Raw genomic sequence first — 26,062 nt, 5'->3', positions numbered from 1 at the left:
TTGTGACAGCATCATCACCTGGCCCTGCTCTGCACTCGGCCACCCTTGGTTTTTGACTGCCTAAGCCAGTGTCATTGTCCTCAAGGAGATGGGTTTGCTGCAGTTCGGGATTTCTCCAATTCAAGTCATGTGTACATTCCCTTGGAAAGAAGAAAAAGTGTGGAGTCCTGTGATTTGTGATTGCTCACCCAATGTTATTTAAATATGTGCAAACATAACTTAGATTCCTTATGCTTAAGGTTCTTTCTTAATACAACTTTCAATCTAAGGCATCACAGAAGTGAAATGAAAACAAATTATAAACACACACTGTTGTTGCCACAACCCCCCGCAATGATGAAATTTAGTCAAATGGTGATGAGATTTAGTCAAACAGTGATGAGATTTAATCAAACGGTGATAAAATTTAGTCAAATGGTGATGAGATTTAGTCAAACAGTGATGAGATTTAGTCAAACGGTGATGAAATTTAGTCAAACAGTGATGAAACCAGCCAGTCATTGGAAATGCCCTGATTTCTTCCTTTTCCCTCACGTTGAGCCAAGTGTGCGAGCTGGTCCTGGGTGCCTGGAAGGCTGCTGGCCATGTGCGTCTGCAGTCCCCTGTGCCATCCTTGGGCCCTGTGGCCTGTGCTCCTCCTCCAGCCCCCATTTCCCCGGTGGCCCTTGCCTGCATGGCTGATTTTGTTCCTGCCATTGCTGCAGGTGCTGTGGGCAATGTTACAGCATGGAAGCCCAGTGGGTAAGCCCCTCAGGCCTGTAGAAACAGCCCTTGGCTTGCAAGCTGTTTGTTTTTCTGAAGGAGGAAATTGAAGGGTGAAATCAGTCTAAGAATCTGATTTATCTCATTATTGCCAACTTTATTAGATGTTAGATAAAAAACAGTCAACTTCAACCTTTTCTACCTGGCATGTTATCTGAACTAAAAAGAAAAAGAAGCAGCAGCCCTTCAAAAGGAGGTTTATCTTTATTTCTTTATGACTTCCTAAAAAGTCTCTTTTATCTGTGGAAGCTGGAGTAAGAATAAACCCCATAAGACACATTGTGAGAGACTGAGGTGATTTCTGTTGGCAGCACCCACACCCTGGGCCGGGGTCCCGCAGGCCTCACCCTGACCAGGAGACAACCTGAGAACCCAGGGCAGTCCAGGTCACACGTGGACGTCAGGAAACCACCAGCTCTTCACTGATTACAGCTTTGCGTTTCCCCACGGGGGCCACTGAACTTTAATCACGTTTTCAATAAAACCAGATACAGTAGTCCAGGAAGGTCATGCAGGTCATACGTTTCCCCACTGGCTCTCTACAATTTCACTGTCTTCTGATCCCATCTTATATGAGACAGTTTAATACCAAGAGTGAAAGGGGCCCTGGGGGTGTTTCTAGGTGTCCTCTCAGTCCTCTGCCCCTTTGTGAGCATCGGGTTTGTACGTTTTTATGAAATGGTTTGAGACAGGCTCTCCCTTGACCCAGTCCCTGTAGCTATAAAAGTATGGACAATGCAGATAATTCTGTTAAATTAAGATACCAATTTGTCTATTAAATCAATTGCTTCCAGCCACAGCCCTTACTATTCAAATCAAGACAAAAAAAATCTGTGGAGTGTGAGGAGGCGACTGAACATGTCTCTTCCAAAAGCTCCTCTGGGGATGAGAGATGGGCAGGAAGCAGGGTGTGTTTGTGAAGGAGAAATGTGAATTTCACGTGAAAGGGAGAATGTTTTCTAACTTGGGGTTGGAGTTGGCCGTCGGGAAGCTGGTTCTGAGATGGTGGTGTCGGTGTTGGGTTGGAGTTGGCTGTGGGAAGCTGGTTCTGAGATGGTGGTGTCGGTGTTGGGTTGGAGTTGGCTGTGGGAAGCTGGTTCTGAGACGGTGGTGTGTTGGTGCTAGAGGTGCCACCCCTCAGGAGGCTCTCTGGGTTCTAAGGTGGCAGCGCCAGTTTATAGTTCTAGAATTTTATTTCTATCTGAAGGGTTTTAACAGAGAGTCAGATGCTCTTTTTTTCCTCAGAAATCCTCCTCTCCCTTTGCTCCTTTACAATATTCTTGGGTTTTGTACATTTCCTGGCAACAATTTGACCCTTCAGTCTCAAAGCTGGTTTAAAGGAGGGTTCTTGGCATGAAGTAAGACCGAGCCATCAGCTTTTCATAAAAGTTCTCCCAGTACAGAATCAGTTGACTCCCAAACTAAGTATTTCTGCATTTATATAACAAAATTGCTTTCCTGTTATGTTTGGATACTGGAAGACTTTTCTTTTATGAAAAAGCAGCAGGCACTCATTGGGCCATGAGGTTTGCCAGGGTGCTGTGGGTAGGTGTCCAAAGACAGAAATCAGACGGTCACAGACAACACAGATTCTGTCCAACCCAGTTACCCTCCAGCAGCAGGTCTCATTCTCCATGGTCCCAGACCCCTCTACACTTAAAAGTTACTGCAGATTGCAGGTTTACCAGAGAAATTTTAAAATATGTGTTTATTAATTCATTTCAAAATAACAGTACACCACCTACATGTTAATGTTGTTTTTGCAAAAAGCCTCTATATTTTCCAAAAAAAAAAAATTAGAAGAGCAGCATTTTTTTTTACACTTTTGCAAATCTGCATAATATCTGAATCCCATGAAAACCGGGCCACATGCACACTCCTGCAGTCAGCCCACAGCAATGTGTTGTTTTGCTGTTGAAGTCAAAAAGAAAAGTCAGGGAGGTGCTTGTTAGTGGCCTTTTTGGGGAACTGTGGACTCTTCCCTGATACCACATCAAAACTCCACAAGTGGTCATCCTCTAAAGACCACAGTGTAGAATCTGAAGCCGGTCGGTGACCACGCGCGTGCTGCTGTATCACAATCCATTGGTCTGTCCTGCACTTTGAATGAATCTTTTTCCTGTGAACATCATGCTTGGGTCATGTGGAAGATACTGGTTCAGTGAGTTATGGAAATTTTCCAAATGCGGACACAGTTCAGTAGACAGTATTTCCAAAATCACGTGTGCAGCGTACAGGGCCTGGTACATTGCAGACTGGTTGTGTCCACAAGCGTGCTGTCCGTGCTGGATGCCAGGGCCCAAAGATGAGTCCACCTGGGCATGCCCACCAGAAGCTCATTCTTGAGCGGGGCAGACAGGAAGAGGGGCTACCCATGTGGGTGAGATGACAGCACGGACTCAGGTAACTGGAACAAAGAAGAGGGTGGCACGCGCTGTGAGCCGGGTGGGCAGGACCCGCGCGTGCGCCGTGAGCCGGGTGGGCAGGACCCGCGCGTGCGCCGTGAGCCGGGTGGGCAGGACCCGCGCGTGCGTGTTGACCAGACTGGTGAGCCGCGTGTGCTGGGTGGAAGGTCTTGGAAGAGCAAAAGCAGGAGAGACATGAGAACAGAGTCTTGGGTTAGACTGTGAAGACCCTGGAAGCCTGGGAGGATCTGGACTTGTTTATGCATTTTTCAGGGACTTTCTATGAGAGATGGTTTTAGAAAGATCACTCTGGCCACACGAAGCAGACGGAAGGAACCAAGCTGCAAGGGAGGAAGCCAGGGAGTCAGTGCGCCACACTGGTTCTCTCATTCATTACAGAACTTGCACCAGGGCTTATGATGTGCCAGACGCTGAGTCTGGATGCTGGGAAGCTGTTCTGTGGACACCTGCCCTTGAGGACCTGTGTCCAGTGCGCGGCAGATGAACCCACACAGGAGGGCACCTGCCCTTGAGGACCTGAGTCCAGTGTGCGGAAGGCAGAGATAAACCCACGCAGGAGGGCGCGCAGGAGGAGGCTGAGGCAGGAGAATGGCATGAACCCGGGAGGCAGAGCTTGCAGTGAGCCGAGATCGGGCCACTGCACTCCAGCCTGGGCAACAGAGCCAGACTTCGTCTCAAAAAAAAATGGAGGGTCGGTGCATTCACGATCTGACCCTTTAATCCCATTGCTGTTTTCTGCCTTCCTTCTCAGTAAGCTGTTTAGCGCCGTTGGTCTATCCCCTCCTTTTTTTTGGAACACTCACACGTGATCACCCGGCTGAAAGATGGTTAGAAAAAGAAATTATTAAGAGCCTGGAAAATCCACAAACCAGTGAGCCAGCCCCTGATGCGCGGAGACGCCTTCCCTTCCTGTGTTTCTGGCGCGCGTGCAGACCTTTCCCCAGCCTGGAGGGCGCTGCCTGTGTCAGAGGTTTCGGAGGCGGCTGCAGCCTCGGAATAGGCTGGTCAGCCACTGCGCTGCTGTTGGTAAAACTCAGCCTGGGACCTGAGGCCAAATGCAAGCTCAGGCCGCAACTACCAAGGAAACCTGCCCAAGTGGGCCGGACAGAAGGGAGCGCCGGGATCCCCTTTCAGGAGGTTAGATTGTTTTTTACAACGGAAAGGAAGATAAGTCCCGCCCCCGGCGACACCCTGGCCGTCCCTGGCTGCTGCCTTCTGGCCCAGTGTGCAGCTGAACTCAGCTCTTATTGAAATCATTTTTAGGAATTAATACTGGTGAACTGACAGGTTTCTTTTTTAATACAAAGTTGAATAACCGCTTAAAACAAGCCAATAAAGAAGAATGAGAAGATGTTTTTAAAATCAAGAATTTGGCCAGGCTCAGTGTCTCACACCTATAATCCCAGCACTTTGGGACGCTGAGGCGGGGGGATCATTTGAGGCCAGGAGTTCGAGACCAGCCTGGCCAACACGGCAAAACCCAGTCTCTACTAAAAATACAAAATTTAGGCGGGCGTGGTGGCAGGCGCCTGTAATCCCAGCTACTCGGGAGGCTGAGGCAGGAGAATCAATTGAACTCAGGAGGCAGATGGAGGCTGCAGTGAGCCGAGATCAGTCCACTGTACTCCAGCCTAGGTGACAAAGTGAGACTCTGTCTCTAAAAAATAACAAATAAAATCAAGAATTTACTAAGCATAACGTAGTTTAATGTTATCCTTGTCCCTTTGAGACGTGTTACAAAAACATATCTGATGGGAGCTCGAGAGCCATGAGTCCCTCATCCTGTTTTCAGTGAATTTTTTCTCCACACTCCTCCCCAGCCCAGGAGCACAAATGGGCCTGGCCTTGACCTAAAGTCTCTCTATTTTTTTTCCTACTGCACTCAGGCCCCCAATAGCTGCTCTTCTCTTCCTCTCTTGCCTACTAGCTGGAACAGGAATTTAAATCCAAGAAGCCTGCCTCCTGTACAGGACACAGGTGGATGTGCAGAGATGGTCCAGGTGGAGCTGCCTTGGCTGAATGTCTGCGGCTGTGCCAGCTGCCCAGGCATGTGAGGAGGGCGGCCGGGGCTGCCTCACAACCTCCGGCCAGTCATCAGTGGGCTGGATGGGTGCCGTGGTGGTGTGAGGACACAGGACAGTGGAGGCCGTAATCCACGTCCCCTGAGCAACCTTTCACACAGCCACCCACCACTCCCACGTACCAGAGAGCTCTGCCCCACCCAGAGCAGGACCTGTGTCCTGAGAAGCCGCCCGGCAGCCGTGGCTTCTCCCAAAGGCCCTCTGTCCCAAGCCGCCAGTTCTATGGCTGCATGGCTGCTGTGGTGGCATTCTTAAGGCCTGAGGAAATGTGCGTTGAAATGCACACAGGCCCTGGGCAGGGGGAGCCCAGGAAAGCGCTTCAGCTCCTGCATATTCCTGGATGAGTTTCACCCCCCGTGGTTCCCGGCTGCTCCGGGTCAGCATCCTCTTGTGCCCAGCTGGCTTAGTGTTAACCTAGAAAACACAGTTGAGGAACTAAATCTTCCACTAAGTAAGGGTATACATTCCAAAGCCAATTAAGGGGTGATGGATTAGAAGGCTGTCCCCTCCAGTGTGGCTGCCTCCCAGAAATCACACATTCTGGACCATGGAGGTGTCGGGCACAGACCTCACCTCCACCAGCAGGTTGCCCTCTTCAGACGCCAGCTCAGGCTAGAGGGCAGGCAGCGATAATGCACCTGGCCCCTGAGCACTTAGACCTACCGGCTCAGGTCTGTTCTGCCCTGCTTGGCACAGATTCCCCAAGGGCAGGGCTCTGTCCTGTGCACGGCTGAGTCTCCACTGACTTGTGGAGCTTCTGGCACATTCTTAGTCATTTGAAAAGCTATTAAATGAAGGAGCCTATGAGGTGTGTGGATTCGCCTTCACCTTGGAAGGAGCAGGAGCTGTGGGTCACCATGGATGGACATTCTAAGACTGTCCTTGCCTGGAAGCACAGAACAGCTCAGTAGGCAGCGTCCCCAGGCATGCAGGGAGCCCGCCCCCCCCAGCCCAGCCCAGCCCAGATGCTCCCGAACATCTGGAAACACGGTGGTCCCAGCTGCTCTGTGTTTCAACAGGAAGGACAGAGGCTCATGAGAGCTGGGGGCATGGGGGAAGCTGGGGCAGGGAATCCACAGGGGATGTGTCAGCTCCTCAGGGAGACGTGGTTCTGTTTTTCTTTTCATGTGGTTTCATGGAAAATACCTTCTTGAAAACTATCAGCAAAAGTCAAAGAACTTTTTACAGGAAAGAAAATAAATGCACCAACTTATCTGCCTGCGTATCAGATGTGATCCCATCAAATGAGGAGGGCCGCAACAAACAGAAACCCCCCATGGAGAATGTCTACCTTCCGTAAGTGAATAAAGTCACAAAACGTATTACCTGATGATTGCCATTTTCATTTCAGCATCATCCTTGTTAATTTGTCTACACAAGTTTTATTGTTCACTTAACTTGAAGCTTACTTTTAAAGACAAAATCCACGAACCCATCGCACATGCTAAGCAGTTACACTCCTGGATGCCCAGGAGCTTGTTCAGGCATCTGTCTATTCACTCATTCCCCTTTCTGGAGCAATTACTGTGCCCAGTGTTGGGGCAACAAAGGCACGAGACAGTTCTCATCTTCAAGTTGCTCCCAGGCTGGCTCTGCTACCTTAGAGCTATGAACAGAGATCTTCCTGCACTCGCCTTTTGGCCTCAGGATGATGTGGTATAGAAACAATTCATTAGCAAACAGTCGCCCAGAAATTTAGAGCCGTAACATTTGTTAAGGAACGCGCAGGAAAAGAACACACATTGATGCTTTGAAACAAAATAAAAACTCATTGCATTATATTTGGGCTTAAGGTGTGAATTACGTGCAAGGACATCTGCTCCGTCCGAATTTCTTGAGTATCTGATGAAGGCCGGACACTTCATTCACTCCACATCTAAATTCGTCGTAGCGTTTGACTTCATTGTTACTGCAAACACTGGAAAGAAACAAAAAACTATCAGATAAAAGTGTTCTCAGTTCTGAGCAGCAAAGAGACTGTTAAATAATTAACATTTAGAACATTGATGGAAAATATTTGGTGTTTTCTCCCTTTTCCAAGTTAATCTAAAACAAGCCACAGTAAATGCCCCAAAACGTGTTTCCTGTACCCTCCATGGAAGAGAAGCTGCAACTTTAACAGGCCCTCAGGGCTTCCTGCCACACTAGCCCCCTGCCTGCAGCATCCATTTCAGGAGTGGGGAGAGAACCATGATGTCCATCCACATTGTTGTCCAAATGTCCAGAGTGAGTGCAACTGGGGTGGGGGTAATAGGCTGTCAGCAGAAATACACAGAGAGAGGCTCTAAGAGAAAATGACATTGATTTGGGACATAGGACACTGCAATGAAAATACACGTGCCCTAGTAGATGCTGTGCACATTCAGGGAAGTCAAAGAAGACAAAGGTTTTTAAGGGAAAAGTGAGGAGGAACGCAGGATTGTTTTGAGATAAGTATCCTTGGCTGCAAAGATGGATAACGAGGGAGATTCCAGTTCAGTGCCGGACAGGCACTTGCTGGACAGATGTAGAAGTGTTTTTTGTGTAAGGTTGCAACAGCGTTTGTGCAGGGTGATGATTTTTTCAGTCTTTTGCAATTGTTTTTGCGCAGTGGTGCATGACCACCCTCCCTTTAGGGTCTGTCCCAGCTCTATTTATCAGAGCATTTTTTTTTTTTTAATAAGAAACGCTTCGCAAATTTGCGTGTCATCCTTGCACAGGGGCCATGCTAATCTTCTCTGTATCATTCCAATTTTAGTTTATGTGCTGCCGAAGCAAGCACGTCAGAGCATTTGTTAACAGAAGCGACCCCATTTTGATTTTGATTCTTACCGCGTCCACATTTTCCACTTTGATCAAGGTCTCTCTCCAAAAGTATCACCGATCAATCCTGCTGCAATGAGGTCTGATGCTCCCTGGTGCCAAGATGGACCTGCCCTGGGTTGCTGGTGTGGTCCCACATTGTGGGCTGTGATGGGTGGGTAGGGATCAGTGTCAAAACCCTTTAGCCACATCTGAGCAACAAGGGAGGTTTGAAGGGAGTGGCTGTCAGGCTAAGTCTACCTAAAATCTAGTATTAAGTTCAATTTTGTCTTTTTCCATAGTCTTCTGTTATCATCTGAAAGGGCTGGGCGAGCATTATTCTGTTAGGAGTTGCACGTCTACAAAAATTTAACAAGTAACAAATACCAAGTTTTAAAAGGGGAAATTCAAAGTAAAATTATTAGTAATGTGACTATCCTAGTCTGCATAATGGTTTTGAGCCACGAACCTAGGCTTAAAGGCAGCCAACTGGATAAATCAATTGGCCATGATCCCGTCAAGTGAAATAGGTGGGCATTAAGAGGGGTAAAAGTCTTATTATGATACAGAGTTCTGTTCTAACGTCGGAAAAAGCTGTCTACAGCATGGAACCATCCAGTTCTCAGCCTGGTTTGCAGTTTGAACGTCTCTGGCTATGGCAGTGGATGTTTTGGTAAGTTGGGTGTTCCTCAAACATCAGACATGAGACTTGTTCCTTAAAATTTATATAGTTTCAGCTTAAAGGGCTTCAGGAAGAGAGCAGTATTCAATTTTAGTAACTCTATGTAAGAAAGTTGGATTGGAGGAGTTAGGATAATTCAAGTCTAGTCTATAGGTAGATAACCAGAGCTTGAAAACAATGCACAGAGCTGCAATCTAATAAGAGGTGTATTATAGCTTTTCTTCAGAAACATTTTATCCCTACATTTGTCGCACAGGAATCTGAGATTTAAAAACTTCTGGGGGTTAGGAAGCCAAACCACAGCAGACTTTAGATTTTACTTACAGTCTTAAAGTTCCTGCGCCTGCCAGGAAGTGACCATTTTTATCTACTCACTGTATGTCTGGGAACCCTTGAAACCAGGCATTCTGTGTACATTCACCAGTCAAAGTCTGAGTAAGAAACAATTTTTAAATGGTATTCTGTTGTAAAGAGAGAGCCGATTTTTATTGAACTTAGCCAATAACTTTATTGCCATAAAAATGCTCATGAATGATTTTCAAATTTTGGAGAAATCAAGAAAGAAGAAAAAAAACCAAATGCTTCCATCACAAAAGTATTCTTTACCAAATTGCTGTAAATTGTAGACAGTTTAAGAGAGAAAATGTCCTTACACCTGGAAAGCAAAACAAAGAACTAATAATGTTTTAAATAAAAATAACAAAAACATTATCAATCTCAAGTGATTAATCTTTGTTCTACTTGACCTTGATGAGCAGTTTCATGAGCCCACCAGTTTCTTCATTAGAGTTTTTTTTTAATCGTACTTATTGGCCAGGCGCGGTGGCTCAAGCCTGTAATCCCAGCACTTTGGGAGGCCGAGGCGGGCGGATCTTGAGGTCAGGAGATCGAGACCATCCTGGCTAACACGGTGAAACCCCGTCTCTACTAAAAAATACAAAAAACTAGCCGGGTGAGGTGGCGGGCGCCTGTAGTCCCAGCTACTCGGGAGGCTGAGGCAGGAGAATGGCGTAAACCCGGGAGGCGGAGCTTGCAGTGAGCTGAGATCCGGCCACTGCGCTCCAGCCCCGGCGACAGAGCGAGACTCCGTCTCAAAAAAAAAAAAAAATTGGTACTTATTCTATTGATCTTAAAGTTATAAGAAATGTATATGTAAGAGCACCTGTTGAAATCTTTTCCATGAGTCTGACTGCAGACGCTTTTAGGGGAGAATGTAAAATAATAACTTAGAATAGCCATGGTTAAAGCTCTGATGGAATTTTATTATAATCAGCAAGTAACAAGGACATAGTTATTTTTATAGCACACAACATAATATCCAGAATTAGGGCTGATGACATATTGGAGTTCTATGAATTTATATAATTTTTGAAACATTCATATCCATAACATACATAAATGTAACTGAATGATCTAGTATCACTTATCATTTCACAATGCTTTCCGTATAATTTATCGAATAAGCCTTATTATTTAATATCTCTACAAGATGAGAGAGAACATTCTGTGAGGCTCTCCAGGGGCCCAACTAGAAAATTTCAAAGTTAATTATAGGCCAAAAAGACTGAATTTAGAATTTCAATCCTGGGGAAGCCTGCCAAGGATATAAAAAGGTTCAAAACACTTGACCAAAACAGAATGACAGGTCACAGTGAAATAACTTCATTTAACCAGAATACAGTCATTTAATCAGAGTAATAATCAAAAGACTTCACAAGCAATACAGAAAAGTACATGGATTTTAAAACCTTAACCCTTTTCAAGCTGTTTTCTTAAGTAATCAAAAACCTAATGAAGACAACACAGGAAACTGTCTTGGTAAAAGGTAAATTCTTTGGGCTTTTTAGGCCAGTTACCAAGAAGGTAAAGAAACCCTCCTGCGCTGTGATTGCTCTTCCTTCTGGGAAGCCCATCTAAGTATCTTGGAAATTGAATCTGATGAAAGGTACTTGAATTTAATTAAACACAGAAAAAAAAAGTGTGTCCAAACTTATAAGTGTGTCCCATATTGTAAGAAAACCAGTACCTTCAGCAAGTCAGAGTGCACAGCTCTTAGTGACAGCATGTGAGATTTCCTGGTTGCACGGAACAATTCAGACTCATCAAGAAAGCCAAGAGTACAGAATCAAGTTATACTGGGGGAAAGCATTGCTTTTCTAGGTCTCCAAGGCAAACATTTCTGCTTCAGGCCCTCACAACAGAATTAGAGCTGGAGAAAAACGTTACAGGAGCTGATGAAGTTGGAGAGAGTTGTCATCGCAGGCCTCAGAGCAGAGTGCTGATGCCTGGCCGGCAAGTTATGTGCAGCGAGATCCAGCAGAAGAGCCTCTGTGATATGAACCTGAGAGGCTTCAAGAGGAAAACGCTGCCTTGAGAAATGAAACTACTGTTCTGAATGAAAAAAGCAGATCTAATCTGAAACTAGGGAAACTCAATGGAGACTGCAAAACAGAAAAGAGAAAAGCTGCTGTTAAGACGAGATCAAAATTTCAAGAAAAGCTTGTTCTAACATAGAGTACCAAGTTTTTAGTTTTGTATTCGTGTATTTTTAATATTGAAGCTCAATCTTCAGAAAGACTTATAAATAATTTCCTTCTAATTATAGCCAACTTAATTCCTTTTATAAATTCATCCTTCACAAACCTCATCACAACTCATTGCGACGTTTGGCAACATACTTAGAATTTCTGCTTTGTGCCCCATTTACACTTTCTTAAATAACCAGCTGTTTTAAGACAACAATTTCTACTCAAGATTTTTTCTTATATAAAATTATTCTCTTTTCTTTTTAATAGCCTTCCTTACCAAGAATGCATCTTCATACCCACAACATTCCTCGTATCTCTCTCTCCTATTTACTGGTTCCTTGCTGTATTGCCTCTGTTTCCTTCCTAAATCTATATTTGGAAACAACCTTTAAATAACCTGTGAATTAGACAGAATTATTCTTTTTTCTCAATAAAGAACCCATTTTATGCCTTTTTTATTTTTCTAATCAAAAACATTTTCCTTTTTTGTATGTTTTATATGCAGAATTATATATATATATATATATTCGAATTTTAATTCTTAGTAACTTAATTTCTGGCAAGCAATTTTGAACTGTTTGTCACATAATGGTATTTTATGGATGAGAGCCATTTTATAATTCTTAGAAATATGTTTCTCCATATAACATAGTGTTTTATATATATTAATAGACCCAAATACATTTAGTCTTTCTATAAAATGTAAGAAGACAAGAACAAATTTATATTTATGTTTAGCAATTGACGTTTCAGGCTTTTAAATCTTATTTAGAAATGATCTAGACATTTAATGAGTATCTGTTGTTTAACTGAACATAATGTTAAGATTTCAAATTACATGAAAAGCTTATTTATAAGCATTTATTCCATTTACATTTACCTAATTTATTTTTAACAATTTGCCTAGATTAGTTATGAAAACTGAGATACTAGACAAAGCTTGTCATCATTTCAAGTTATTTCCTGTTAACCATTTTTATAGCCTGTGAATATCAGGCATTCATCTAAGTAAGAACCTTAAAGTTAAATATATGGGCATTTAGCCAATAACTCTGAAGACACAGCTGTTCTTATTAAACCACAATATTAAATTAGTCTTATTTATCGAAGAATTGCACGATGATCACTCTGTTTTAGGCTGAGTTTATAGTTTTACAACTTTTGTGTCAAACCCTGAACACCTTAAAACATCTAGCAGAGACAAATATAAAACTATCACACCAGTAAACCCAGGCAAAAATGTATACTCACAATTTTGAAGATACTTCCAGTTTTATTTTACCAATGATTTTTAAACCAGCTTATTTATCAAAGATCTACTTAGGTCACATGAAATAGAAGACATTTAGGTTAATAGCTGTATACTTTATATGAGCACTCATTTCAGCAAATCTCAATGGAATTTCTTAGGGACTTCTGGCCCACTCTGCCAGATTTCACCATGTAGATACAACGTAAAACATAATACATGCACATATGCAGAAACACACCTAGAGGTATATACATACACAAAGCTCTCATAGCTTTCATTGTAGAATTTTAGTCATGAGACAGTAAAATATACGAACTCACTGGTTCATAAATGATAGTTGGATCCAAATTATCTTTCTGACAAAATGGGAACTGTTCACATGGCGAAAACTTTCTTTGCCCTGCAGATAGTCTAATGAAGGCTGTGCAGCAAAGTGTTGGGTTAAGCAGTTTGGTTTTAAAAAACATTTTTGTTTGTTTCAAATGAGTTTAGTGTTAAATTTTTAATGTTTATGTTTTACCTTGAACTGGCTGAATTATAAAAGGAAAAAGAAAATGTCCAAGTAGCCTTGAATTAGTAAAACATCTGCCTTTTGTCTGCAGTCTGGTTTCCTTGCCCCTGACTGGTCAATGCAGGTGGGAAACATTTTAGCAGGTTTTGGGAGCTTTTTTCCCTTGGCTCCTGCATGACAGAAAAAGCAATGTTTATGCCAGAGATATAAAAAATTGTATTACTGCTCTGAGCTCCAGATTTTGACCTGTTTGATCTCAGAGCCTAACTTTTATAAACATTTATCTAGGTCTTTCCTTTTAGACTATCAGTCCTTCAATTAACTGTTCCATCACCCTAAGCAACTGTTAGGCAAATCTAAATTTACATTTTCAAAAAGTGTCTAGGTTGTTGGTTACCATGGAGCTGTTGTAATTTGTAAAGCCAGTAATTTGAAAGCCCTTTAAGACTTTTTTAAAAGAACCTTGGCTGGAGTATCATAAGCAGTGAGTTTTATCTCAATACCAGCAGAAGGGTCAGCAGATTGGACATAAGCAGAAAAAAAAATAGAGGACTTACAATGCTAACTCTATAGTTGTAGAATCTTCTTTTAGAAAGTTCGGATAATGACCACTGAGCTCTGAATTTTCCTTGGTGTAATTTGCCCCTTCAGTTTAAAAATGTGCATGAGAATGGGCCACAATACAGACAGCTGGAGTCCCAGAATACCTGGCACATCTTCATGTTTGAGAATCCCGTTCTGTTCCTTATTAATCTCTTGAGAGCAAAAAAATCCTATAAATCCTCTCAAGAGAATGTCAGGAGTCTGGACCAGTGTTTTAGATAGTGGCAACCACTCTAGTGGCTTTTAGTGAGCCATCCTGTGTCCAGCATTTAGAATGCTTATTTTTGCTCTTAGAAGATTTCCAGAAACAAGCAAGAGAAAAGAGCCACATCAAACAAAATATCAAATTAGGTGCACAGAAAGAATCAAAAGCAAATTCACTAAAAAAGACACGCCTCAGAGACAGAATGGAGATTCTGCAGGAATCAGACACTTTATACCAGAAAGGACTTGCTGGAAAAGACACAAGGTCTTTTATCATCTCAGCAGGGATGGAAGGTCCTTGATTAAAGGTGGCCTTATCACCAAAACAAACTCCTATGACATCAAAATGCCTCTACCAAAAAAGAGCGAGACTCGGCCTGAGCAAAGACTCACCAGGGTAGAAAAGCAAGCGGCAGACGCAGAGAGCTCAGAGGGCTCAGGTGAGAACCCCACGCCAGCTGTAAGAATCACCAGTTCCTTCCCATCACGGTCTTTCTTCTGCTCTAGACACCACTTACGTAAACCTAAACAACAGAGACAGGCGCTCTAACAGAAAGTGATATTTATCTGGGAGTAGGCATTGCAATGGGAATACATGTGCCGTAGTAAACTATGTGCATATATATGCAGCAATGGAGAGCCAATTAATAAGGTTCTAGCCATGCCAAGGGGACAACGGCAGGATAAAATAATTCACAGTGGCTCGGGCCAGGTGTGTGGAGGCGCTGGCTGTGTGGGATGTCCAGGCCTGCTCTCCACTCACTCAGCACTCAGTCTTCTCAGACACTCGCAAACTGCAGAGGAATTCGCCCTCCAAGGCCCCATGAGGCTGATTGCTGTTGACAGGTGAAGGCCTTTCTTCCCTCCCTGTCCCACTCACTGAACAGCAGGAAGGCTCTGACAAGGGCCTGGCCCAGGGAAGAGAAGAGGCACTGGGGTGTGGTCCCAGTACCTTGCTCCTTGCTGTCCATGGTCTCATCCCCTTTGTCTTTGTCACTGGTTGCCAAGCTCTGCCTGCCTCAATGCTACACACAGCTCAGAGCATGGCAGGCCCATGGGGCAGCTGGTGGGGCACACGGGCAGGTGGTGGGGACTGCTGCTGTCCCCACCAGACTGGGGTCTGCAAAGGGACTCTGCAAGTGTGATTAAGTTGAGGCTGTCGGATCGGATGGTCCTGAGTTATCCAGGTGGGCCCTGCGTGCACCTCAAGGGTCCTCATAACAGGGAGGCAGGAAGGCCAGACAGAAACAGAGGTTGGAGTGATGCAGCCATGAGCCAAGGAGTGCTGGCTGCCTCTAGAAGCTGGAAAAGATGGGAACAGTTCTCCCCTGGAGACTCCAGAAAGAGCCAGCCCTGCCGACACCTTCATTTTAGCCCAGTGAGACCCACTTTGGACTCCTGACCTCCTGAACTGTACGATAATAAACGTGTGTTGCTTTAAGCCACGAGGTATGTAGTTATGTATCACAGCAGCCATAGCAAAAACACTGTCCAATAGGGTCCAGAAATCACAGGTGGCTGCAGAGACCGGACGAGTGGCCCCTCTGCAGGTAAACAACACGCCTCTCTGCAGACACTCTCCTTGTCTTAGTTCTGGTTGCAGACCCTGAGTGTGGAATTGGGTTCTCCTTTCTTAGCTACTCAGCCTGACATGCTGGTCCTGGCCTGGACCTCAGCTGATGGGGAGCTCAGGTTACAGCAGGGAGGAGATGAGTGTGCTCTGTCCTTGCAGGCTCAGGTCCGAGGAAACACACACAAGGGTGGCTGGACTGGAAGTCCATGGCGACCAGTGCCGTGCAGAGCTGGCACCCCAGCTATCGGTGAGGCCTGTGGGTACCGCAGGTCTTCCCGCAGCTTCCCCTCCCCCACCACCCTCCATGTCCCGACTTTGTCCATGCAGCCGTTGGTCACTGCTACCCTCCATCCCATGGCTGAGGATTCGTGGATGCCTGGACTACATGCTCTGGAGTCATGAATTACTGGCAAAACTTGTCAATCATTGCTTTGGAATTCGGGATTGAGATGGGCAGGGCTAAATTTAGCATCTGCATTCCCATATAGCAACCTAGTCAGGTTCCTCAAGCCTCTGGAAGTTCCAGGTTGAGCCTCCAGGAAGGCAGCACAGCTTGGGGGACAGTGCCTGGGACCACGTCAATGAGGGAAGGCTGGGGTTCGCTTCAGACAGCACTTTGCAGGGGATGGGGCAGGCCGCAGTGACTCAGCACCGTGACCTTGACTGCCCTATTTGGCTGTACCAGCGCCTGAAAGAAGTGCTTACCCTGGGGGACCAGGAGGACGTCAAAGTCCTCTGGAGAAACTCACGGTCTCACAGCAGCCCCTCCATTCCCTCCACCTGAGGCGAATCTGTGCGATGAAGACATGGGCAGGTCCCGAGAACCAGACTCCAGACGTCACTCCTGCAGCTTGGAACCGACCGCAGCGGGCACGCGGGACAGCCAGCCCTGTGTGCAGAGTGCAGGTTTCACGGTGGGCAAAAGTCAATGCCCCCAGCCACCCCGGGAGGACGAGAGATGCCTGGCACAGCTGAGCATCTACTGAGGTGAGCTTTCCATGGGCGGAGAAACTGCGAGCAACACGAGCCTGATTTAGGAAGAACAAACTAACTTGAAGCAGCCTTAGTACTTTGGGACATTGAGTGGAAAGCTGGGTAAATATCTTGAGGTTTTTTTCTCTGTCCACCAAAGGCCTCAGCGTGATGCCGCCTTTCCCCAGGAATATCTCCAGGTCTCCCCGACACGAGGCTCAGGCCCAGCTCTCAGCACGGGAGGTACACAGCCTTGGTTGGGCTGTTGTGAGAACCTGAGGGCAGGGGATTGCTTTGTTCATTTTCGTGTCCCCCACAAGGCTTGGGACAGTGACTTCACATGGCGGGTATCCGACAAATATTTGATTGGGTTTTGTAAAATTCCTGTTCCCAAAATGCATCATTTTGAGTGAGTTTTCAAATCTTTCTTTTTTCCTTTTACAGATTTGGCCCAACTGAAATAATTATGTGTATGGCTCTATTTGCCTAAACACAGGCAAAAATGCGTGTCTGGTCATGAGAGATCCCAGAGCCTAGTGGGCCCCAAAGGGCACCTCGCTCATTCATCTGACAACCTCCGGTTCCTCCTAAGTGTGGCTACTGCCTGGGGAAAGCACAGGTGACTCCCAGGCCCTCTCAGAGCACCTGATCCTGACAGCACAAGGACACCCATCTCCTTCAGAGGCCTGGGCAGCCCCAGAGCCAACCCTGTTGATGTCACGGCTTCCTAGGCTGCAGCTGGTGGAAGCCACATACCAGAGGCTTGGAGGGTGAGGGCTGGCACCAAGGAAAAGTGTGGGTTGACCCTGGGGAGAGGATGGGTCCAACTGCTCCCTGCTATGGGCATTCACTGTGGCAGAAGCAACCAGCACTCACCTCCCAAGGGCCTCACAGTGTGTGGAATTAGAGAAAAGTGTAATGAATGTCTGAATTTATGGCAGAGGAACATGAAAACTTATCTCTGCTTAAGAAGGCAGGAAAATCTTTTTACTGTTGATATCAAGTTCATTGAAGCATAATGTACATCCAACAAAATTATGCATTTTTAACAAATGGAAATACCCGTGTAACTATCACAATTGATACACAGGTTTCTGTCCAAAAAGCTGTCTTGAGTCTGAGCCCTAACAGGACAATGACCATCTGCTGCTGATTCTCCTGATGCCTGTAGGGTCTGTTATGATGACCCTCCTCCATTCCTGGCCTTGCTAGCTTGTGCTTTCGCTCTTCTTGATCATTCTATAGATCATTCTATAAAATTGGAGTTTATCAAGTTTGCCAGTCTCTTCAAAGAACCAACTTTGGTTTTGCTAAATTTCTCTGTCATCTGCTCTTTATTTCATTGATTTCTGTTCTTTAGTTTTTGTTAACACTTACTTTGTGTTATGTTTGCTCTTCTCTTTCTAGCATTTTAAGGTGGAACTTCAGGTCATTGATTTTAAGCATTTCTTCGTTTGTGGATAGGCGTTTATAGCTATAAATTTCCCACTAAACAAGTATTTTTCTAAATGCTGAATTGGAATGATTAAAATTTTATACAATTTGTAAAAGTTTTAATCTGTAAAATTTACTCAGATTCACACACTTCCTTGAAGATGCCCCTGAAGCTTCCTTCGCATAGCACTGGGGTGATGTGGCATGTTTAGGGCTGCCCTGGCTTTGTCCCGCCAGCTGTTTCTCTTGGTTTTGGGGAGCTGTGACCCAGGGATTGGTGGCCGTGGGCTCACCCAGGGATGATGACAGGCAGACACATGTTTTTCACACAAGTGCCCCTGAAGAGAAAATGCACATTAATTTTTTTTCTCTTGGATGTATAGTGTTGGTAAACCAAGTCAAGCAGAAAGCAGGTGAAAGGAAATTCCTGGCTTTCCTGGCAGCTCGTCTGACTGGGCACTGCCATAAGTAGTTTGTTCACTGGCACCAGTGGACCTGGCAGGTCTCATTCATGCAAACGTTGTCTCTGTGTCCAGGCTCCCTGCAAAGCATGCCGGGGCATTTGTTTCTGTACTGGATTGATCCCTCTAGTCAATCAAGCCTGCTCCTGCAGATTTTAACCTGATTTGTTATGGAAAGGAGAACTGTCGAGTGGCTGCCCCTGCTGGCTTCTTCCTGATAACTTCTGAGCTTGCAGATGGATTTCCACCACATTTGACCTAGAGGCGGAATAACGAAGGCCTCTCCATAGGGCAGAGCCCTGCTCAGGACTGGAACACATCCAGCCCAAGCAGAAATCTGCTGTGGAGATTCCTGGGATGGGATAGGATCCAACTGAAGATTGTTACAGGACCCCAGAGGGTCAGAGCTGTGCTTGTATTGGGTACCGGTGAGCAGTGAATTTGTGGGGCCTGGTGAACCAGGCAGACTCGTGTAGAGCACAGACAGGCCTGAGATTAGAGACCAGAGACATAATGGGAGCTGGGAAGCTGTGCCCACTCCGGACAGAGCTGCACCAGGACCAGCAGACACTGGAGAAAGGAGCCCAGGGCTTCTCTGAAGCTGGCAGGACTGTCCATGGGAGAAAGGGTGCCTGGCTTCTCCTGGCCACAGCATAGCCCCAGTGCAGACACAGCCAGGCCTGCCCTGTGGCCTGTGACCACAAGACCGCCTCCCTGGAGCCCAGCTGGGCGTAGAACTCAGAGCCAGGCTAGACACCTCCTCCACCCTTGCTGGCCGGCAGAGATGGGATCCCAGAGGTGTATCGAGGGTCTGGGTATAGTAGATGTTTGGTGAAAGGCAGTTGCTTTAATCATGCTGGCAATCGACGATGAAATCACCAAGATCCTTGCTCCCTGAGCTATCCTCATGTTGGTGACAGTGGAGAGACTGGGGACCTCATTTTGGGGGGGCCAAATCAAATACAGGGAATACAAGGTCTGAGAGACGAATCATTTGTCACACCAGCCAGTGGCCAGCGCACGCGAACCTGTGTATATTGACTTTGATCGGCTTTGAGGCCGCACCCTCTGGGACCCCCACCTCCATGCCCGGAAGACATCAGATTCTCCTTTGATCCTGTAAAGGGCAGTTTGATTTCTCCTGCAAACATCCACAGAAACCAGAGGCCTGAGACAGTGACACTGGAAGGTGGGCAGGCTGCTAGTGAGGATTCCTGGATGCGATTCAGCTCAGCGCGCGGCCCTGTGTGCCCGGTGTTGTTAACAGTGCAGCGCTCTGGTTAAGCCAGGCTGGGAGCGGCCCTGGCGTGTTAGTAATCTGCACTCACCAGCACCACGCGGGCTCCCCTGGCCTCTGTGCCTCTCGGCAATGCCGCACCCATGGGAAGGGAGGAGAGCCTCCCGCCCACCCTCCATCTGTGCCCGTGTCAGGGCTTACGGGAACATATGCTGCCTGTTACTCACTGACCATCTGTTCTCAGAGCTGATGAAGTGTCCCGGTTACCCTGGCAACGAAGCCCTTGATTGGCGGCGGCTCCACAAACATTTGCCGCTCAGGTTTCACTTTTATCTGTGCTCTGGAATGGGGCTGGGGGGGGGGGAGCTGGGGCATCAGCAGGCTTCGGGGGTGGGCTGGGGGCTGAGGAGCAGGCTGGGGGTGGTGGGCTGAGGCTGGGAGGTCAGCAGGCTGGGGGAATAGGCTTGGAGCTGGGGGGTCAGCCGGTTGGGGGATGGGCTGGGGGATGGGCTAGGGGCTGGGGGGTGCAGGCTAGGGGGTGGTCTGGGGCTGGGGGGTCAGCAGGCTAGGGGATGGGCTGGGGGCTCAGGGTCAGCAGGCTGGGCGGTGCTCTGGGGCTGGGGGAGCAGGCTGGGGAATGATCTGGGGGCTGGGGGCTGGGGGGTCAGCAGGCTGGGACGTGGTCTAAGGACCTGGGGGGTCAGAAGGCTGAGGGATGGTCTGGGGCTGGGGGAGCAGGCTGTTGGGGGGCAGACTGGAGCCGGGGTTTCTGCAGCTGGGAGGCCAGGCTCCCCTTCTCCATTTTCCTTTCTCACCTCTCTCCCACCTCCTTTCCCTCAGCACTCACCCACCTCCATTCTGGCCCTTCTCCCCACAGTTCAGAGCAGGTAGAGCTGGGAATATGGCTGACCAGTCTGAGAGCTGGGTGGAGGCTTGTTCTTGTTCACCTGGCTCCAGTGCCTTTCCCAAACTGCAGGCTGGAATCTAAGGCTGAGGATTCTCAGCCTCCCAGTCCGGGGCAGCAGCTGTCCAGAAGCCGCCCCACGGCAGTGGACATCTGCTCCCCTATGCCGCTTTGGAGACCTGGTGTGCTGAGGACACATGGGCTGCAGTTAGCGGTTAGCAGGGCCGTCCATGGACCACAGTCCCAGGAAGACGCTCTGCTCAGTTGCTCCGGAAGGGACCTACGGCACATTGCAATCGTGGAGGGGTGGGAGCTGCGGATCCCACCCCCCGGAGGGAGTTCCTGAGTTTTTAGCTTGAGTGGAGGAGCTGATAATGGAAGCTGCAGTAGCCAGTTCATGGCAGTCTCCAAAAGAGGCGAACCACCTCCTCCCTGCTAAGGACATCAGCCAAGTGCTAATACGTCACTCGCGTGAGATGGAGAAACCGAGGCACACACTAATGCCAAACTGAGCCTGCGTTTTCTTTAGCGAGACCTGGGATTGAGCGTCACAAAGTCTACATTCTATTTCTGCCAGCGTCTCACAGTCTGGTAGCAAATGTCTGTGGGGAGCCCTCCTCACTCTCGTCTGAGCTTGGAATCCTGGGACTAAGAATAGCAGCGTGGGCCTGCTCTGCACAGGACTGGCGTGAGTGCCAGAATGCTGGGCCTCAGGGCATGCGGACTGCACATTCATGGCATGTGGAGGCCACGCGGGGTCTCAGACAGCACAGGTGAGGGAGCTCTGTGTCCACAGGAACCACGGCATTTTATCACAAGGGGCACAGCACACCAGCGTCCTCGCTCCCAGGAAGAGAGGCCCTGGGCTGCCTGCCGTTGGCTGAGATGATTGAGTCGCCCGGCCTGCCGCACAGCTGACGTCAGACACGGAGGCTGAGCTCTGCCCCGGGCTCTCTGGGGCCTTCTTGTCACTGGATGCTGAGCATAAGTGGGGTGACACAGAACGCCCACATCCCACAAACGCCCTGGGAAGTCAGTGCCCCTGAAAGATCCCATCTGGACACAGAGAAGCCACCACTTGGTTGGAGTCAGCCCATCATGGCTCTGCCTGGAATGGAGAAGGCCCTGGGCCCAGGTATCATCACTCGTGGCCCCCAGAATTTTGCAAAATCTGTTTTAAAAGTTTCCTTGTAAAAGTGACCTGTCCTCCGTCGGGAGCCCGGGTCTCACCGGAAGGGACGGGTCCTCCGTCGGGAGCCCGGGTCTCACCGGAAGGGACGGGTCCTCCGTCGGGAGCCTGGGTCTCACTGGCCATTTTGGGAGCTCAGCCTTCCTGAGCTCAACAGCATCCCTCCATCGCAGTGAGCACTGGTGACCCCTCCCTACTGACCTTCCCTTCCTGGGTCCTCCCAGGCTGGATGACCCCTCTTGGCCTCGATTCTACCCTTTCAAAAGTCCAGCTCCCGCCAACTCTTCCAAGACCCACTGTGTGGTCACCGAAGGTCTGTCCGGGGCAAGGTCAGGCCCATGAGACTCCTTGCTCTATAGGACGTTACGCTCCTTAAAAACAGGGATTTGTCCCTCCCTGAATTGGAGTCTTCTGTATCATTCACCATGGCAGCTTGTAAGCATCAAGAGTGTTGCCTAAGTCAGATTAAAATCTGGCCTTCAAACAACCTTTGAATTAACCGACAAATGTGTGTTGGCACCAAACGGATTTAAGGACAACTCTACCTTGGGCTTTCACCAAACTCCAGCTCTTAGACTTCATTATCTCAACTGAAATAAGATTGAACTTTCTTTGTAATGTCTGATTTATATTTTAAGTTCTGACAGAGACACATTAAAAGACCCATTTCAAGGTTACTTGGATAAAGAACGGAAAATGTTAATGTTCAGTTGTGCCATTTCCCATCTATTCCAACAGGATTTAAACTGCCCCAAATGAAAATAGAAGGAAAGCTTCCACATTTTTTCTGAAGCCAGCATGACATTGCCACCAGAGACCAGTTAAAAAAAACAAAAAAACAAAAAAACCCCAAACTACCAACCAACCTAAAGTGTCAATAACAAAGCAAAGAGCCCAGTGAAACAGAGCAAACGAAGCCCAGCAGCACGCTGAGAATCACACACCACGGCTCAGTGTGGGCTGTGCTGCCCAGGGCAAGGAGCAGTGGCTCAGTGTTGGGTCTATTAATATCAATCACCATTTAATAGAGCAAAAGAGAAAAGTGGTATGACCAGCCCTAGACATGCTGGCAAACAGTGGATGGAAGTCAACCTCCTCCTCTGTGTTTTGAAGTAGAGACTGAAATGTTCCTGATAAAACAGGAAGTGGTGAATAGTTCTTTTACCTGATAAATGACCTCTGCCTCATCCTGACCGTGCGCCATAGCCGTGAGGGAGACAAGACACTCAGAGTTTCCAGGCTGCCTTCTCTCACTGCTTTGCAGGCACATCCCGTGCAATTAAGGCAAAGAAACTGGAAGTGCAGAAATGAGAAAGGAGCAGAGAAAGCGATGATTACTTACAGATTATTTTATTGTACATCTGGATAACCCTGATGGAGCAATTGAAAAAAATGTGCAAAAATGTAATTCAACAAGGTTAGCAAAAATGTGAAAGATCTACACCAGGAAATCGGCCCTGCCTCGGAGCGGCGCGCACAGATGGGGTGGAAGCCAGGCAGGTGTACAGGCTTCAGTTTGCAAAGTTGGTCTCTGCACATATGATAGGATCCCAGTTAAAAGGCTAACCTTTAAAAAATCAGACAGGCTAAATCTAAGTGTGTGTAAGGAAATATTTAAGAATAGATAAGACAAACCTAAAAGAAAAAGCAAATAATAGAGAAAACTATTATGATCAGATATGAAAACATGTTATAAAATTCCATTTAAAACTATGTCCACTTAAAAATGTTACTGGCAAATAAATAATTAGAAAGTGTAGAAATAGACTTCAAAATACTGCAAATTATATGATAAGGACATTTAAATCATGAGGGGAAACAGGATATTCATATAATGACGTTGAGTAGGTAGTCTCCTGGAAAAACCATAAAGTTGGTTCTACACCAAAATTAATTCCAAATAGAGCAAAGGTGTAACTGCCAGAAAGAAAAAAAAAGAAGAAGAAAAGAAGCAAAGAGGAGACCATGGGAGAATTTTTTATGACATTGGAGTATGGAAGATCTAAACACAAGACGAAACCCAGAAGCCATAATAATGCTAAGAAACATGATGACACAAAAATAAAAAACTTCTGCCTAGAACGAAACACCACCACGAGCCAATCAAAAGAGAATAACAAGCTGAAAAATAAATTTGCAATTAATACCAGAAAGTCATTTCCAAATATTTAAATCAATAAGAAAGAGACCAGTAAGTCAATAAGTAAAAAGAAGCAAAGGATTTCAACTGAGTTCACAGAAAACAAAACATAAGGCACTTTACATGAAAAAAATGCTCAACCTGCTCACAAAGCCCTGCCCAGGACCAGGGTGTGGGCAGTCAGTGTCTCGTGCGCTGTGAAGGCTGCGTAAAGCCCGTCTCTTCCCAAGAACAGAAAAGTGGCCACATCCATCAGATGGCAAATGCATGTGAACAATTCTATTCCTGTGAATTTATTCTTCGGATACGATCCTGCAGACGTGAAACAGCGTACGTGTGGTTACTCGCAGAGGCAGGGCCACAGAAGCTTGGAAGTGGCCGTCAACAGCAGACCAGGTCTAGAGTTTGGAAAAGGCTCACACAGCACACAGCCATTAGCTGGTTTGTGATTCCTCCTTCGTCATTCACCTGTCAAGGGAGTTTCTCGTTAGGCCCCGGGGTGTGCTCAGCCCTGCAGAGCAGAGCAGGCACAGATTCTCCCTCAAAGTTCGGAGCTTCTCACCCTGACTCTGCCCTTGAGAATCTGACTCCCAGGGCCACCTCCCAGGGTCACCACTGTCAGAGTGGAGGAACGGGCTTGAGCAGGTGTGACCTCCAGAATCCGCAGGGGCTTTTCCAGCTCAGGGAGTGACTGCAGACCTGAACCATGGCAACCCGCCCGCTCTTGACTACAGACCATCCTGGAGTGTTACCGTGAAGATGGGAGAGCCCAGACAACGGAGATGTTCTGAGGGAATTTCCATTTCTGTCTTCAGGACGTTCACCGCTGTGAAACATCCTCGGTCAGTTGGTCAGTCAGCACCCGTCACTGCTGTGAAACATCCTTGGTCAGTCAGTGCCCGTCACCGCTGTGAAACATCCTCGGTCAGTCAGCACTCGTCACCACTGTGAAATACCCTCAGTCAGTCAGCGCCCGTCACCACTGTGAAATACCCTCAATCAGTCAGCGCCTGTCACCACTGTGAAACATCCTCGGTCAGTCAGTCAGTCGGCACCCGTCACCGCTGTAAAACACCCTCGGTCAGTCAGTCAGTCAGCACTCGTCACCACTGTGAAATACCCTCAGTCAGTCAGCACTCGTCACCACTGTGAAATACCCTCAGTCAGTCAGCGCCTGTCACCACTGTGAAACATCCTCGGTCAGTCGGTCAGTCGGCACCCATCACTGCTGTGAAACACCCTCAGTCAGTCAGCACTCATCACCACTGTGAAACATCCTCGGTCAGTCGGTCAGTCGGCACCCATCACTGCTGTGAAACATCCTTGGTCAGTCGGCACCTGTCACCACTGTGAAACACCCTCAGTCAGCACCCGTCACTGCTGTGAAACACCCTCAGTCAGTCGGCGCCCATCACCGCTGTGAAGCACCCTCAGTCAGTCGGCGCCCATCACCGCTGTGAAACATCCTCAGTCAGTCGGCACCCATCACCGCTGTGAAACACCCTCAGTCAGTCGGCGCCCATCACCGCTGTGAAGCACCCTCAGTCAGTCGGCGCCCATCACCACTGTGAAACATCCTCAGTCAGTCGGCACCCATCACCGCTGTGAAACACCCTCAGTCAGTCGGCGCCCATCACCGCTGTGAAACATCCTCAGTCAGTCGGCATCCATCACCATCGGATGTGAAACATCCTCAGTCGGCACCGGTCACTGCTGTGAAACACCCTCAATCAGTCGGCGCCCGTCACTGCTGTGAAACACACCCTCGGTCAGCGAGGACGCACAGTGGAGGAGCAGCCCTGCCACCCTCTTGACACAGCTCAGCCTCTCCACTGGGCAGGTTCAGGGGTTCCTGCCAAGGCCTCTGCCACTGCCTCGCAGAACGGCCCTCTTCAGACTTGCTTCTTAGGAGCAGGGGCTGGAGCGCTGAGTCCCACAGGTGGGTCTAGTCTGGAGGACACCTGGCGCCCGGCCTCTCATAGAACAGCCCTGATAAAACATTAATATCCCCGCTAACGATGCCTGGCTGTCCAAGCTGGGGCAGAAGCCTCAGTCCAGGTGGCAGAACATACTTGGAAGGGCTTTGAGAACTCGCTTTCAGAAAAGGCACCAGCTCAACAGGTAAAGTTGTTTCCTGTCATCAAAGCCAAAGGGAGAATGCAAAGTTTCAAGTCACCTTCCCTGGCAGCTTCTTCAGGCGAGGTCTCCCTGGCTCCCTGGTTTTTCTTCTGGCATGGCCCTGCCTCACGACGCCCACCATGTTGCCGTCCGTGCCAGGTTTGTCCACAGTCCGCCCTCGACCCTGTCCCCTCAGCCCCGGCT

The 26,062-nt window shown here is 47.5% G+C and overlaps 1 long non-coding RNA gene and 1 other non-coding gene across 2 annotated transcripts; both read right to left on the bottom strand.

Moving 5' to 3' along the window:
- Positions 1 to 7,923: 7,923 nt before the first annotated feature.
- LOC114677775 (U6 spliceosomal RNA) lies at positions 7,924 to 8,030 on the bottom strand. The gene has a single exon (XR_003729221.2). It is a non-coding gene; the product is annotated as a U6 spliceosomal RNA (small nuclear RNA).
- Positions 8,031 to 14,223: 6,193 nt separating this feature from the next.
- LOC114677427 (uncharacterized) lies at positions 14,224 to 22,896 on the bottom strand. Its single transcript, XR_003728698.2, has 3 exons — positions 22,766 to 22,896; positions 16,109 to 16,292; positions 14,224 to 14,354 (listed from the first exon to the last, which is right to left on the bottom strand). It is a non-coding gene; the product is annotated as an uncharacterized LOC114677427 (long non-coding RNA).
- Positions 22,897 to 26,062: the final 3,166 nt, after the last annotated feature.

Source organism: Macaca mulatta, chromosome 4, assembly GCF_049350105.2.
Source record: "Macaca mulatta isolate MMU2019108-1 chromosome 4, T2T-MMU8v2.0, whole genome shotgun sequence".
Lineage (NCBI taxonomy): Eukaryota > Metazoa > Chordata > Mammalia > Primates > Cercopithecidae > Macaca > Macaca mulatta.
Note: the sequence above shows the minus strand (reverse complement) of the source record. Positions and strands in the feature narration are given on the sequence as shown.